Source organism: Dromiciops gliroides, chromosome 2, assembly GCF_019393635.1.
Source record: "Dromiciops gliroides isolate mDroGli1 chromosome 2, mDroGli1.pri, whole genome shotgun sequence".
In the NCBI taxonomy this organism is placed as follows: Eukaryota; Metazoa; Chordata; class Mammalia; order Microbiotheria; family Microbiotheriidae; genus Dromiciops; species Dromiciops gliroides.
Genome location: NC_057862.1, coordinates 664,561,589 through 664,575,504, shown reverse-complemented (window position 1 = coordinate 664,575,504; position 13,916 = coordinate 664,561,589).

The window sequence follows — 13,916 nt, the reverse complement described above, 5'->3', positions numbered from 1 at the left end:
GGTCCTCCTGAATCCAGGGCTGGTGCTCTATCCACTGTGACACCTAGCTGCCCCAGTTTATTTTTACAGTATTGTTGTCATTTGTCATTTGTTCGCCTACTACTACTCATTCCATTCTTCAGTTTATACAAGTCTTCAAAATTGTTTATTTTTGTAGAATTCAGCATGATTGGGACTCTCTCCTTATTGGTGAATATCAACATCTGATGGGTGGGGAACTGATCTCCACCAACAAGGAGAAAGTGCCATACTCATGGACTTTGGGACTGGGGTTACAGGAGTATAAGTCGTTTCCCTTCTGCTTACTTTAATCAATCAATTAATCAGTAAACATTTATTAAAGCAACTACTATGTGTCAGATACTGTTTTAAGTGCCAGGCATAAAAAAAAGGCAAAAGACAGCCTCTGCCCTCAAGGAGCTTACAATCTAACAGGGGAGAAGATATGAAAACAAAGCTATACAAAGCAAACTGTATACAGGATGAATAAGAAATAATTAACAGAGGGAAAACACTAGAACTAAGAGGGGTTGGGGAAGGCTTCTTGTATGAGATGAGACTATTTTTCTTTTTTTTCTTTTTGTTTTTTGTTTTGTTTTTGCTGGGCAATGAGGGTTAAGTGACTTGCCCAGGGTCACCCAGCTAGTAATTGTCAAGTGTCTGGGATCGGATTTGAACTCAGGTCCTTCTGAATCCAGGAGCAGTGCTTTATCCACTGTGCCACCTAGCTGCCCCGGGACTATTTTTCTAGGGTGAGAAGGCTACTTCCTAACTCTCAGAATTCTTATCATCTTTCAAAGTTCCATTAAGTGCAGCTTTATTCATGAAATATCCCCTGATTTCTCCAGTTCCTAGACTTCTCTTTTGTGAGCATGCATCAGGGGGCAGGCCTGGAGTGAGTAAGACCTGAGTTCAGATCCAGCCTCAGGCTCTTACTAGCTGCGTGACATTGGGCAAGTTATTTAATCTCTGTTTGCCTCAGTTTCCTCATCTATAAAATGGGGATAATAGTAGCACTTACCTACCAGGACTGTTGTGAGGATCAAATGAGATCATATTTGAAAAGCACTTAGCACAGTACCTGACACACAGTAAGCACTATAAAAATGCTAACTACTACTGCTGCTGCTGCTGCTGCTATTACCTCACTTATAATTTACAACAAACTGGGACAGGTAGGTGGCGCAGTGGATAAAGCAGCGGCCCTGGATTCAGGAGGACCTGAGTTCAAATCTGATCTCAGACACTTGACACTTACTAGTTGTGTGACCCTGGGCAAGTCAATTAACCCTCATTGCCCTGTCCCCCCCAAAAAAAGAAAAAATTACAACAAATGATTCAGTGCCCCCACAACTCTGTACTTAGTAAACAAGGCTCAGTTTTAGAGTATCCTCAGAATAATACCTCTTTGGCTCATTCTACTCCCATCCTGAATTTCCTCCAGGTCTTCTGAATATGCATGGGTCTCCACAGATATAATCAAAAGGGCTCCCAGCTCATGCAAGTTTGCAAGGTAGTCAATCAATTGATCCATTTTATCAAATGTATTATTATTTATTTGTTTATATTTGTTAAGTGCCCCCTATATGCCAGGCACTGGGCCAAGGCCTTTGGATACAAAGACAAAACCAAAACGTGCCCCCAAAGTTTACACCTGAATAGGGGAAAGACAACAGGTGCATGGATGGGTATAATTAAGAAACATAACTTGAATATCAGGAACAGGTTTCATTCTACAAAACAATGCAGAACATCCAGAGGATTCAAAGTAGCCTGTAAATTACCCAAGGCTCCTTCTTTTCCAATGACTTCACCTTATCCCTGGGATCTATCCCGTTCTCCAGCCTCATAATGGCATTCTGTGATTTAAAGAGGAAACTACACCATCTGAAGAATTTTGGGGAGTAGCAGAGGGTAAAACCCTGATAAGTCTTTTGTTTCTCCATTTTACTCTTGCTCCTTTTCTCCCCAGGAGGCTGATACTGCCAAGGAATTCCCAACTTTTTGTCTAGAATATTAAGTTCTGGAACTATTGAAATTGGCCACATGGTTTCTCATCTCTTGGGGCCATTGTTATGAGCACCTGCAACATGAGTCTATCCCTTGTAAGGGAGGCACTTTGCAAGCCTTGAAACGTTTTATGAATGAATAAACATTTCATCAAACACTTATTATAGAAATAGAAAAGTTTGGGGGCAGTTAGGTGGTGCAGTGGATAAAGCACCAGCCCTGGATTCAGGAGGACCTGAGTTCAAATTCAGTCTCAAACACTTGACACTTACTAGCTGTGTGACCCTGGGCAAGTCACTTAACCCTCATTGCCCTGCCGCCCCCCCCCCAAAAAAAAAGAAAAAGAAAAAAATAGAAAAGTTAGAAAGTCTCTGCTTTCAAGGGGCTCACATTCTAATGGGGAGACAACCCACAGGGAAGGTTTCAGTTGAAAGTCAGATTTAAAAGTCCCATGGTTCTTAGCATGTAGTGGCAAAGCAGATATTAAAGCTTCTTCTTAAATGTTATTTCCACTGGTGAAATAGCAGTTTGTGATATTTTTTTTTAGGGTTTTTTTTTTTTTAGTGAGGCAATTGGGGTTAAATGACTTGCCCAGGGTCACACAGCTAGTAAGTGTTAAGTGTCTGAGGCCAGATTTGAACTCTGGTCCTCCCGACTCCAGGGCCAGTGCTCTATCCACTGTGCCACCTAGCTGCCCCTAGAAGTTTGTGATATTGAGCCATGTGACAGTGCCAAGGACTTTACTGCAGCCCCTGCAGGAGCAGTGGCCAAGCTGCTTCTCCACAGGGGCTGCTTCCCAGGAGGATGGCTGAGGGCACTGGGCTGGAAGCATTTCTTTTCCCAAGGTTCTTGGGTTCAGGGTCCTGGACTGTCTCATCAGTGTCTGACGTCCATAGGAAGCTAGGGTGACCTACCAGCTCTGTAAATGGCAGCTGTTGGCACTTGGTGGATTTGGCTGGTTCCTTTTCCACAGCAGTTGCCTTCCTGGATCATAGCCATGAGGGCTGGGCTAGAAGCAGGGGAAGTGGTCTGGTGAAGGGGGTGTTACCAATTCCAGGGCTCCTGGGCTTATCTGCCTCTCAGTGACAGTTGGTTAGCAGTTGTTGCTGGTGATGATAAATATTTATAAATATAGGCCTCTACCCAGATCCTGTAAAGGCTCTCTGTGTAACTAGTATCAAATGGTATAATTGCATGCAGAGTCACTGAGCTGAAAGATGGGTTTGGACCTAACCTTAAGTATACACAAAGGTTGGATTCTTTTAGTATTTATTTGTAAAGTTCATAGAATAACTAGGGGCAGTGAAATGGCTCAGTAGATAGAGTGCCTGGCTTGGAGTCAGGAAGACTCATGTCCCTGAGTTCAAATCTAGCTTAGACATTTACTTGTTATGCGACCCTGGGTAAGTCACTTACTCCTGTTTGCCTCAGTTTCCTCATCTGTAAAATGACATGGAGAGGGAAAAGCCAATCCACACCAGTATCTTTGCCAAGAAAACCCCAAATGGGGTCTTGAAGAGTTGGACACAACTAAACAATGACATAGAAAAACATGTAAAATAAAATACAATCGCAATATCGATGTGGTTTGTATTTCAGCATTGTCAGTTGATTAAACATCAGGAGATTAGGTGCTTTAAACAAGAAATTTAGAATATTCATGCCCCTTTAATCATAAATCCAACCCTAAGTACATGGCATAAGCCTAAGTTGCTAAACCGAATTTGGGCTGAGACTCAAAGAAATTAGATACTCTAGGTAAAAGTACTTTAGAAACCCTAACATGCTATTTTTATTTATTTGTTTTTATTCTTCAGATAATAATCGCTAGCCTTTCTATAGTGCTTCCAGGTTTGCAAAATCTTTTACAAATATCTCATTTGATCCTTGTGCCAACCCCAGGAAGTAGATGCTATTATCATTCCCATTTTACAGATAAGGAAACTGAGGCTGACAGAGGTTAAGGGGATTGGCCAGGGTCATAGAGCCAGTTAATATCTGAGGCCAAACCCGAACTCAAGCTCTTCTGATTCTAGGCACAGTGAACTACCTAACTTCCTCCTGCCCAAATCAAGGATGCAAAGTCAGTCACTTATGATTTTTTTTTCCTTCAAAAATGTATCCCTGGGACAGCTAGGTGGCACAATGGATAAAGCACCAGTCCTGGATTTCAGGAAGACCTGAGTTCAAATATGACCTAACACACTTGACATTTACTAGCTGTGTGACCCTGGGCAAGTCACTTAACCCTCATTGCCTTGCAAAAAAAATGTATCCCTAAGACAGAAGTAGTAACTATGAAAGAAATGATGAGCAGGATGCTATCAGAAGGATGTATGAAAAATCCAAACTATCAACAGAGAAAGAACTGATGGTATCTGAATACAGATTGAAGTATAATTTGATTTGTTAGTTCCTCTTTCTAAAGTTATTTTGTCTATTTTCTTTCACAACCTGACAAATGTGAAGATGTTTTGCATGACTGCACATGTATGACATATTGAATTGCTTGATTTCTTAGGGACGGTTGAGGAGGGAGGGAGGAAGAAAATTTGGAACACAAAGTTTTAAAAAAGCAAAAAAGAAAATTACTAATATGAACATTTTAAACATACACGTTGTATACTCAATATCTGATTGGTTACTTCCTCATAGAGAGAGGGAGGGAGGGAGGGATAGAATTTGGAACTCAAAACTTTAAATAAAAATGTTCATTTAAAAAAAGTATCCTGTATTTCATTCTAAATTTTCCCTAGTATTGGTAAGCAAAGTGAATGCTAAGAGACAGACAATTCTTTGCTCTACAATTATTATGTAGTGTCTTCATGTAGGGTGTATGGGGGTGTTCAGGAGGATTAACACCTCTGGTGCAAGGGCTACTGGGCCTTTTTCAGCACTGCTCGTCCACCTTTGGTGTCCACCTTTCACCCAACTCTCAGCTGTGGCTCCAAGAAGCTGGAGTATGTGTAGCACACTCCAGTCAACTGTCTCAGCAGATAGGTAGGCTAAACCAGGTTGAGGGTAATCGACAGGCCTCAAACATGTCAGTGAGTTAAGGGGCTGTCTACCCCAGGCATATGAAAACCTCCCTCTTAGAATGGGCAAATGAGAAGAATTTGTTCCAATGGCCAAGAAGGCAGCTGAAGCAGGCGTTGTAGAGCCCTTCAGAGCTGGGTCAGTCCTGCCATTTTGTTTTGTTTTCACTGGTAAATATCACCCTTTCCAAACTTGGCTTTTTAGAAACACTAGTTTTTGGCACTCAGTACATCAACAGAGACTTCAGCAGGATGGGTGAGTAAAGCTGCATAATTACCTCACTTGTTCCTCCACGTGATGCAATTTAGAGAATTATTAATAGAAGCATTTGTCTTGTTGCAACAGCAACCCATTGTTGACACATCCTCTACCATGCACGGCATAATGTCTTAGACACATAATGCCATAGGCTTCTTTTGGGATGATTAAAGATCAGTCACCCAGTCTCAGGCCCATAATCAAACCAGTAGATGTAAAAATAACTTTGAGTGGCCTTGTCCTAGACTGCAGTGATCTCATGCAGTCTACCCTGTGGGAAGATACCCTGTGGGAAATGGGGCTGATTTCCCCAGGCAGCACAGAATGGGTGGAGAAATGGAAGCAGAACTTTCATTTGGCTAAACAGACATCCTGGCCCAGTCTTTCACAGCTTTCCACCAATGAATGGTGTTAGTTACTGGGAGGGGGTGGGGAGGAGAAATTAACAACAAAATGGAAGTTTTTGAATGTTTAATGACATGAATGGGGGGGGGGAGGGAGAGAGAGAGGAGAAGAAGAAGAAGGAGAAGAAGAAGGAGGGAAAGGGAGGAAAGACAGAAAAGACAGACAGAAGGGAGAGAGAGGCAGAAGACAAAGACAGATGAGGGACGAGGGAGTGTATAAAACAGAGACAGAGACAGAAATAGAGAGACAGACAGAGGAAAGAGAGGGGGAGACAGGAGAGAGAAGAGATAGAGATGAGAGAGAGAACTAATTGGGGAAGAAAATGGTTCCTCTTCATCACAATTATTTAAAAAAATCCACTACATCAAAGGAAAAAAAAAAGACACTTTGTACAAAGATGTTTGTAGCTTATAGTCTGTGTAAGATTTAAAAACTAAAAACCTAAAATGCCAAATGGCTAAGTGGATTGAAGATTGCACTAACCTAAACAAAAGCAAATATGGAAAATACACTGAAATGTGGAAAAGTCTACATGAAATAATGCAGAGTTCAAAGTAGAGCTGGAAGTTCTGTATATATCTATGTAAAACAATGCATAAATATTTGAAAGTATGATCATAAGGACTAAAAGAAGGGCCATAATATTAGTTATTAAGAAGTTTCCATCGATGTCTGCAGGTTTATTTTTTATTGTAGGCTTGATCAAACATTTCAAAATTATTTATTTTCTTAACTTTTTTTTTTCTTAAGGAAACTGGTTACAGCTGATTTGGGAGTATCTGAGAGTGAACTATTTTGACACCTGAACTGTACTTGAAATTTAAGATCAAGGCTTACATTTTCAGCAAAAAAGTGGGGCTTTCCTGCTCCAAGGGACCCTGTCAATCTGAAAGCTATGTTCAGGGTATGGGTCCTTTATCACTTCCCTGAAATTGGAGAGGTGAGAGATAATGTGGTGCGGTAGAAGGCAAGCAGGCTTTGGGAAGAGAGAATTTGGGATCAGATATGACCCTGGGCAAGGCAACCTCTCAGGAACTCAATTCCTTATTTCTAAATTGGTCTAGAAAAATGTGACACATGAAAAGTCCAAGAGACAATTTCTGGGGTTCTAGCAATTGTTTTATTAATTATGGGTAGTGAATGATTGATAAAAGAGTTCAATAGCACTCTACCAAAGACCAATCATAGAGGCTGCTCAATGCTTATATACCCTTGGAAGAGTGGGTGTTCCCAATAGGTAGAAATCAATTCTGATTGGTTAACAATTTTTTTTTAACTTTTTTTTTTAAGTGAGGCAATTGGGGTTAAGTGACTTGCCCAGGGTCACTCAGCCAGTAAGTGTTAAGTGTCCGAGGTCGGATTTGAACTCAGGTACTCCTGACTCCAGGGCCGGTGCTCTATCCACTGCGCCACCTAGGTGCCCCGGTTAACAATTAATGAGAGCATAAATATTATAATGAGAGGTGGGTTTGTTTTTTTTAAATATAGAAAAACAATTTATTCCATCATAAGTACTTACAGTTAGTTAGTTAGGACAGTTAGGACAGTAACAGGCTTCTGGTTGGACAAGTTACCCCAAAGGGCAACGTATAAAACAAGTGGTCAAGGACTAATACCATTTTTGTAGGGTTTGTTAAAAAAAATTTTTTTTTTTTTGGTGAGGCAATTGGGGTTAAGGGACTTGCCCAGGGTCACACAGCCAGTAAGTGTTAAGTGTCTGAGGCCAGATTTGAACTCAGGTCCTCCTGATTCCAGGGCTGGTGCCACCTAGCTGCCCCTAAAACAAATTTTTTTTTAAGAAAGAAAAGAAGCTGTCCAGAATTAATTTTAAAGTACATGTCAGTTACCAATTGTTCTGTTTTCAGATTACTGGGCAGTCTAGCAGTAGTACATATGTCAGGTAAAAACATGCACCTTTATAATCTGGCAGTCCCAAATTAAAAAACAATTCACAGAAAAGAGAGAAATAATATGAAAATATAGCTCAAAAATATTCTAGAGAACAAAACTATATAAGAAAGGGAACAGAGATATTTGGTAGGTACAGCTACAACATTATATATATGGCTGTTTGTGCTCTACGAGATGAGAAGTGGAAGGAGGGGACTCAACAGTCACTAGTGAAGAAAAAAAATTAAATAAAACAAAAAAAATGTTAATAAATAATTTCTTTTGGTGAGGCAATTGGGGGTTAAGTGACTTGCCCAGGGTCACACAGCTAATAAGTGTTGCTGGACTTGGCAGCACATTCTTTTTTTTTTTTCGGTGAGGCAATTGGGGGTTAAGGTTAATAAAAAATTTTGACTGGATACAGAGGAAACCAGAAGGGGTAGGCTAATTTACAACAGGGTTGATCTGTACCATAGAAGGTTAGTCATGCTAATTTTAGTCTTTGAATATCTATAAACAAGGGAAACAGTTCAGACATCTGCTCAGATTCCTCACTAGGATATAAATCCTGTCCATTCTAATGAGGGGAAGGGGACCTAACTTTGATCACGTCACTTCTTACACAGACTCATCTCAAATTAGGGCAGTCTATACAGAAGGATCGATCCTGAAGCCAGTCAGTGAACAATGAACAATGGACAATGGCAGGATAAGAATTCCACCTCAATAAGATGATCTGGGTGGGGTGGATTCTCTGGACAGGGTCAGAAATGTCCTTGAGGGGCTGCATTTTGAAAAGAGGAAATAAAAAGGAAAAAAAAAATTCCTGGAATCCTCATTTCTCCCCACTGCACCATATATTAGTAATTAGTTATGTTATGTTAATCATCTAGATACAAATGAAATGGTTGATGAATATATAAACTACCTGGATTTGATAGAGATGCCTTATTATCCAAAAGCATTTTATGAAACCTTGGATTAACAAGATCAAAATGCCCTCCAGCTCAGGCCAGACAATATACAAGTGGGTGTTGAGTAAACCCCAGAGTTACTTGTGTATCGTATATCATTTGCCTTTCCAAATGTCTGGGAGTTTATAGCTAGAAGATAAGCTCCCTTGTACTGTGACTTACTTCCCTAGGATAATTGGTAGATTTTATGGTTCTCTAACAGACACCTTCATCTATGGGACCCATCCTGTCTTCCTCCCCAGTACTTGTGAAAAACCTCTGGGTACCTTTGGAATCATACATTCTTGTCATATTGTTTGCTTTTAAGTTGAACTGTCAAAATGATTTGTATCATGCTAATGAAAATGAGAACATCCTGTAACTAACAAGACAGGAAAACAGAACATTAATCAATCTGGATTTGATGGATCTACCGCTGAGCAAAGAAGGTTTAAATACTTTTGCTCACAAAGGAATTTTGAGTTTCTTTTTCAGAAGGAGTATCCCCAGGTACATGCCTGTTTGCTATTGGGACAGTGAACTGGTTCTGTGTTTTCCTAATGGCTCTCTATCTGTTCTGTGAATTTCTCACTGTTTTCCACAGAAGATGGTTATGAAAATATATTTTGGACACTTATTAACAATCATTTCTCTCATAGAGCATTTATTAAGTTCCTACTCTTGTGCTGTGCTAAGCACCAGAGATTCAAATACAAGCAGACATGACAGTCCCTGCCCTCAAACTGTTTATATTCTTTTTTTTTTTTTGTGGGGCAATGGGGGTTAAGTGACTTGCCCAGGGTCATACAGCCAGCAAGTGTCAAGTGTCTGAGGCCGGATTTGAACTCAGGTACTCCTGAATCCAGGGCGGGTGCTTTATCCACTGCACCACCTAGCCACCCCAAACTGTTTATATTCTAATGAGGAAGAAAACACATTTAGAGGTGTTGAAAAAGGGTCTTTTAATGTTCATTCTATCTCTGTCAAAAAGTCTATGGAATGTATCTATAATAAAGTTAATTTAAATACCCCTGATCTTTTGTTATTGTTCAGCTAGTAAGCACAGGAGGCCATATTTGAACTCAATCTTCCTGACTGCAGGCCTGGCGCACCACTTTTCTCATCTAATTCGTTTATCTAATCTTTTACTAGGCACCCACTTATTCATACTGTTGTTTTGTAACTATAAAAATATGGTCAAAATAGGCTTGACTTCTGCACTTGAGGAATTGACCATTTAGACACTCGGTCTATCAGAGAATCTATATTTCTCTCTCTCTCTCTCTCTCTCTCTCTCAATGGGCAGCTAGGTGGATCGGTAGATAGATACCAGTCCTGCAGTCAAGAAGTCCTGATTGAAAATCTGGCCTCAGACTCTTACTAGCTGTGAGAAACTGGGAGAGTCACTTCACTCTTTCTTGGTTTCCTCATCTGTAAAATGATCTGGAGAAGGAAATGGCAAACCACTCCAACACTCCAATATCTTTGCCAAGAAAACCCCAAATGGGGTCACAAAGAACTGGAACTAACTGAACAACAAATAAATTAAAAACAGGTGTACACATTAAGTAAAGTATTAACAACCTTCATTTTAGTTGAATGAAAATTTCACATTTTTAATAGGTGGTAGTTGGCGAGTTGGCATCATTATCCTTTAATTACTGTATAAATACTTGTTAGTTTTCAAAGTCTTTGTACGTCTAGTATCTCACTTGTGCCTCCTCACCACCGGGAGTGGTGACCAAGCATAGTCTTTATCATTGAGGGCATCTAGGAGAGAGGAAGAACATCAGGACTGGTATCAGCAGATCTGGGTTCAAGCACCACTTCTATCTAGTTCATACCACCCACATGAGCTTGGGAAAGTCCACCCTTCAGGTCTGTAAAAGGAGGGGGCTGGACCAGATGACCTCGGAGGTCCCTTTTGGGAAGGGGAAGGGATTCCTGGGGAAAAGGTCTAAGGCATGGTAAGGCATGGCAAGGCATGTGCTCCAGAGTCATGGGAGACAAATTTAGGATGATAGCATAGGGAGGGAATCGGCCAGATTTCATGAGTTAAGAAGTGAAGGGGTAGTGGAAAAAGTTATGAAGAATGAATGAGGGGGCAGCTAGGTGGCACAGTGGATAGAGCACTGGCCCTGGAGTCAGGAGGACCTGAGTTCAAATCCAGCCTCGGACACTTAACACTTACTAGCTGTGTGACCCTGGGCAAGTCACTTAACCCCAATTGCCTCACTAAAAAAAAAAGAAAAAAAAGAAAAAAAGAATGAATGAGGGGGCAGCTAGGTGGTGCAGTGGATAAAGCACTGGCCTTGCATTTAGGAGGACCTGAGTTAAAATCCAGCCTCAGACACTTGACACTTAACTAGCTGTGTGACTCTGGGCAAGTCACTTAACCCTCATTGCCCTGCAAAAATTAAAAAAAAAAAGAATGAACGAATGAATGAATGAGAAAGCACTGTGCTAAATCCTGGGGATACGAACAGAAAAATAAGACAGCCCCTGCTCTCAAGGAGCTCCTCTTCTAATGTGGGAGATAACCCTTATGAAAAGTTTTAGGTTAAGTCTGATAGAAGAGGCCTTTTAGTGCAGCAGCAGCCAAGTAGATGGTGATTTCTCCTCTTTTATGTTATTTCCCTTGATAAACCCTTACCCATTTCTGAAGTTGGACCACAGGGGAGTGTCAAAGACTATCTTTTCTAGGTCTTTAGCAGCTGTGGGCTTGAAGGAGGCCTGTAACAATTGTAAAGGGCCCTAAGAGCCAATTCTGACTTTGATTTTAGCTCTTTGGGTTGGGCTGGAATTCTGCCATTCTTGAGGTCTTTAGGCTTTTCCAAGCAGCTTGTAAAACAATTTCTTTAAAAAATATGGCAGGTGATAAAGTTCTAACTGGGGTGATCACAGTAGAAATCAAAGAACTGATTCAAAAAGAAAGTAAAATGGGAAAAGCAGTAGGATTTGGTGACTTGGGGTGGGGGGCAGGAAAACATATCCAAAAGAACTGAGATCCGTTTTGCTATTGACAGGAACAGGGAAGTCAAGGAGAGTGGGTTTTTGACAAAGGTGATGTTTTGGACAGCTTAAGATCAAGGTTAACAATGGAGATATTTAGGCACTTGGGAGAAACAGGTGGGGTCAGAGACAAAAATTTGGAAATTTTCTATTTGGATGATGGCTAAAGCTAAGAGAATGGATGAGTTCTCCCAGAAAAGCATATAAAGAGAAAAGAGCAGAGATGGAAGGTCTGAACTTTGGAACACTCCCAGGTAAAGAGTGGGAGTTGGAAATAGAGCCAGGAAATGATGCAGAAAAGGAAAGAAGTAAAACAAAACATTTAAAAAAAAAAGGAAAGAAGAAAAAAGGTGGCACTGAGTCTCCTGGAATGAGAAGGGGGGAGGAGGTCGTGGAGCGTGTGGTCACTAATGTCAAAGGCTGCAGACAGGTCAAGGAGAGTGAGGACTAAGGGGACTGATTGACACTGAATTTGGCAAAGAGTGCTGGAGCCCTTTGAGTCCTGGGGCAGAGTAGGGGATGGGGGAGAAGCCAGACTTCCTGACCCAAGTAGGGAATGGGTGGTGAGGAAACAGAGGAAGCAGGTACAGAATTATTGTTTAAGCGTGCTGACAATGAAACAAAGGAGAAGATAAAGATAGTATTTGAGTATTTGAGTAAAGTGGAGTCAAATGAAGCTGGCTCTTCCCCCATCCCCAAGATACTATTTAGACATACCTGACCAGTAGAGGACAAAAGATGCAGAAGAAGGGATGATTGTGGGAGCAGGGTCCCAAAGGAGGCAAAAGGGGCTCCAGACTGTAAGAAAGCCTTGGATAGCTAATAATAATAATAATAATAATAACATAATAGCAGTTATATAGTGTTTTACAAATATGACCTCATTTGATCCTCAAACCAACCCTGGGGATATTAGTATTCCCGTTTTACAGATGAGAAAACTGAGGCAGAGGTTAGGTGATTAGCCCAGGGTCACACAGCTAGTGAGAATGGATTTGAACTCAGGTCTTCCTGACCCCAGTTACTAGGAGGATGGGAAGGGATACTTTTTTTTTTTTTTGGAAGCTGAAGAGATTGAAAAAGTAAATTTGCACTGATCTACTGTTGATGGAGTTGTGAAATGATCCAACCATTCTGGAGAGCATTTTGGAACTATGCCCAAAGGACTATAAAATTCTGAATGCTCTTTTATCCAGCAATATCCCTGCTAGGTCTATATCCCAAAGACACCCAAAAGAGGGTAAAGGATCTATCTGTACAAAAATATTTATAGCAGCTCTTTTTTTTTTTTTCTGGTGGCTAAGAATTGGAAATCAAAAGAATGCCCATCCATTGGGGAATGGCTAAATAAGCGGTAGTATGCAATGGTGATGGAATATTATTGTGCTATAAGAAATGACAAGCGGGATGATTTCAGAAAGGCCCGGAAAGACTCATATGAACTGATGTATAATGAAGTGAGCAGAACCGAGAAAACATTGTGCACAGAGACAGCAATTTTGTTTGATGAACTGTGAATGACTTAACTATTCTCAACAATACAATGATCTGAGACAATCCCAAAGGACTAATGGTGAAGCGAAATATCCACCTCCAGAGAAAGAACTGATATTGATGGAACAGACGTGAAGCATACCATTTGTCACTTTCATTTTTTTAATTAAAAAAATGACTAATATTATGTTTTACATAATCGCACAGCACAACCCCGTATTTGATAGCTTACTATCTTACAGAGGGGGGAGGGGAGGGAGGGATAGAATTTGGAACTCAAAAGTATAAAAAAAAAGTTTATGATTTTTTTAAAAAGAAAAAGACAATTTAGAGAAAGCGAACAGTTTAGGGGCATGACCACGGAATCGGCCAGGCAAAGGGCAGGGCATATGCAACGGCACGGAAGAAAGAGGCGGCAGGTCCCGTGATTGGGTGGGGGAGGATGGGGTGGGTCAGCTCTGCACCGCTACAAACCAGAGCCCCCTTTTCCTGGCTCCAGCAGCAGCTCCTCTCCCTCCTCCTCCCGTTCCGCAGATAAATACAAACACACGTACACATGGAAACCACAGTAGCCCCGCCCTCTCTCAGCCGCACGTGCGGGCACGTGCAGAAACCACGCGCCCACTCGGCTCCACCCTTCTCCTGCGCTTGCGCCCTTCCTGCCTCCTTGAACACCCCCCCCCCCCGCCCCCTTCTCCCGCTGAGCCAACCGGGTTCTAAGGTCACTAATTAATCACAATGACTAATAAAAGCCATTGGCTTGCTCCTGCGGGGGAGCCAGTCCCGAGTCGTCCCTTCCCATCCCAGGACAGTTGGTAGGGTCGCAGCGGCTGGCAGAGCCTCCGCTACCAATGGGGC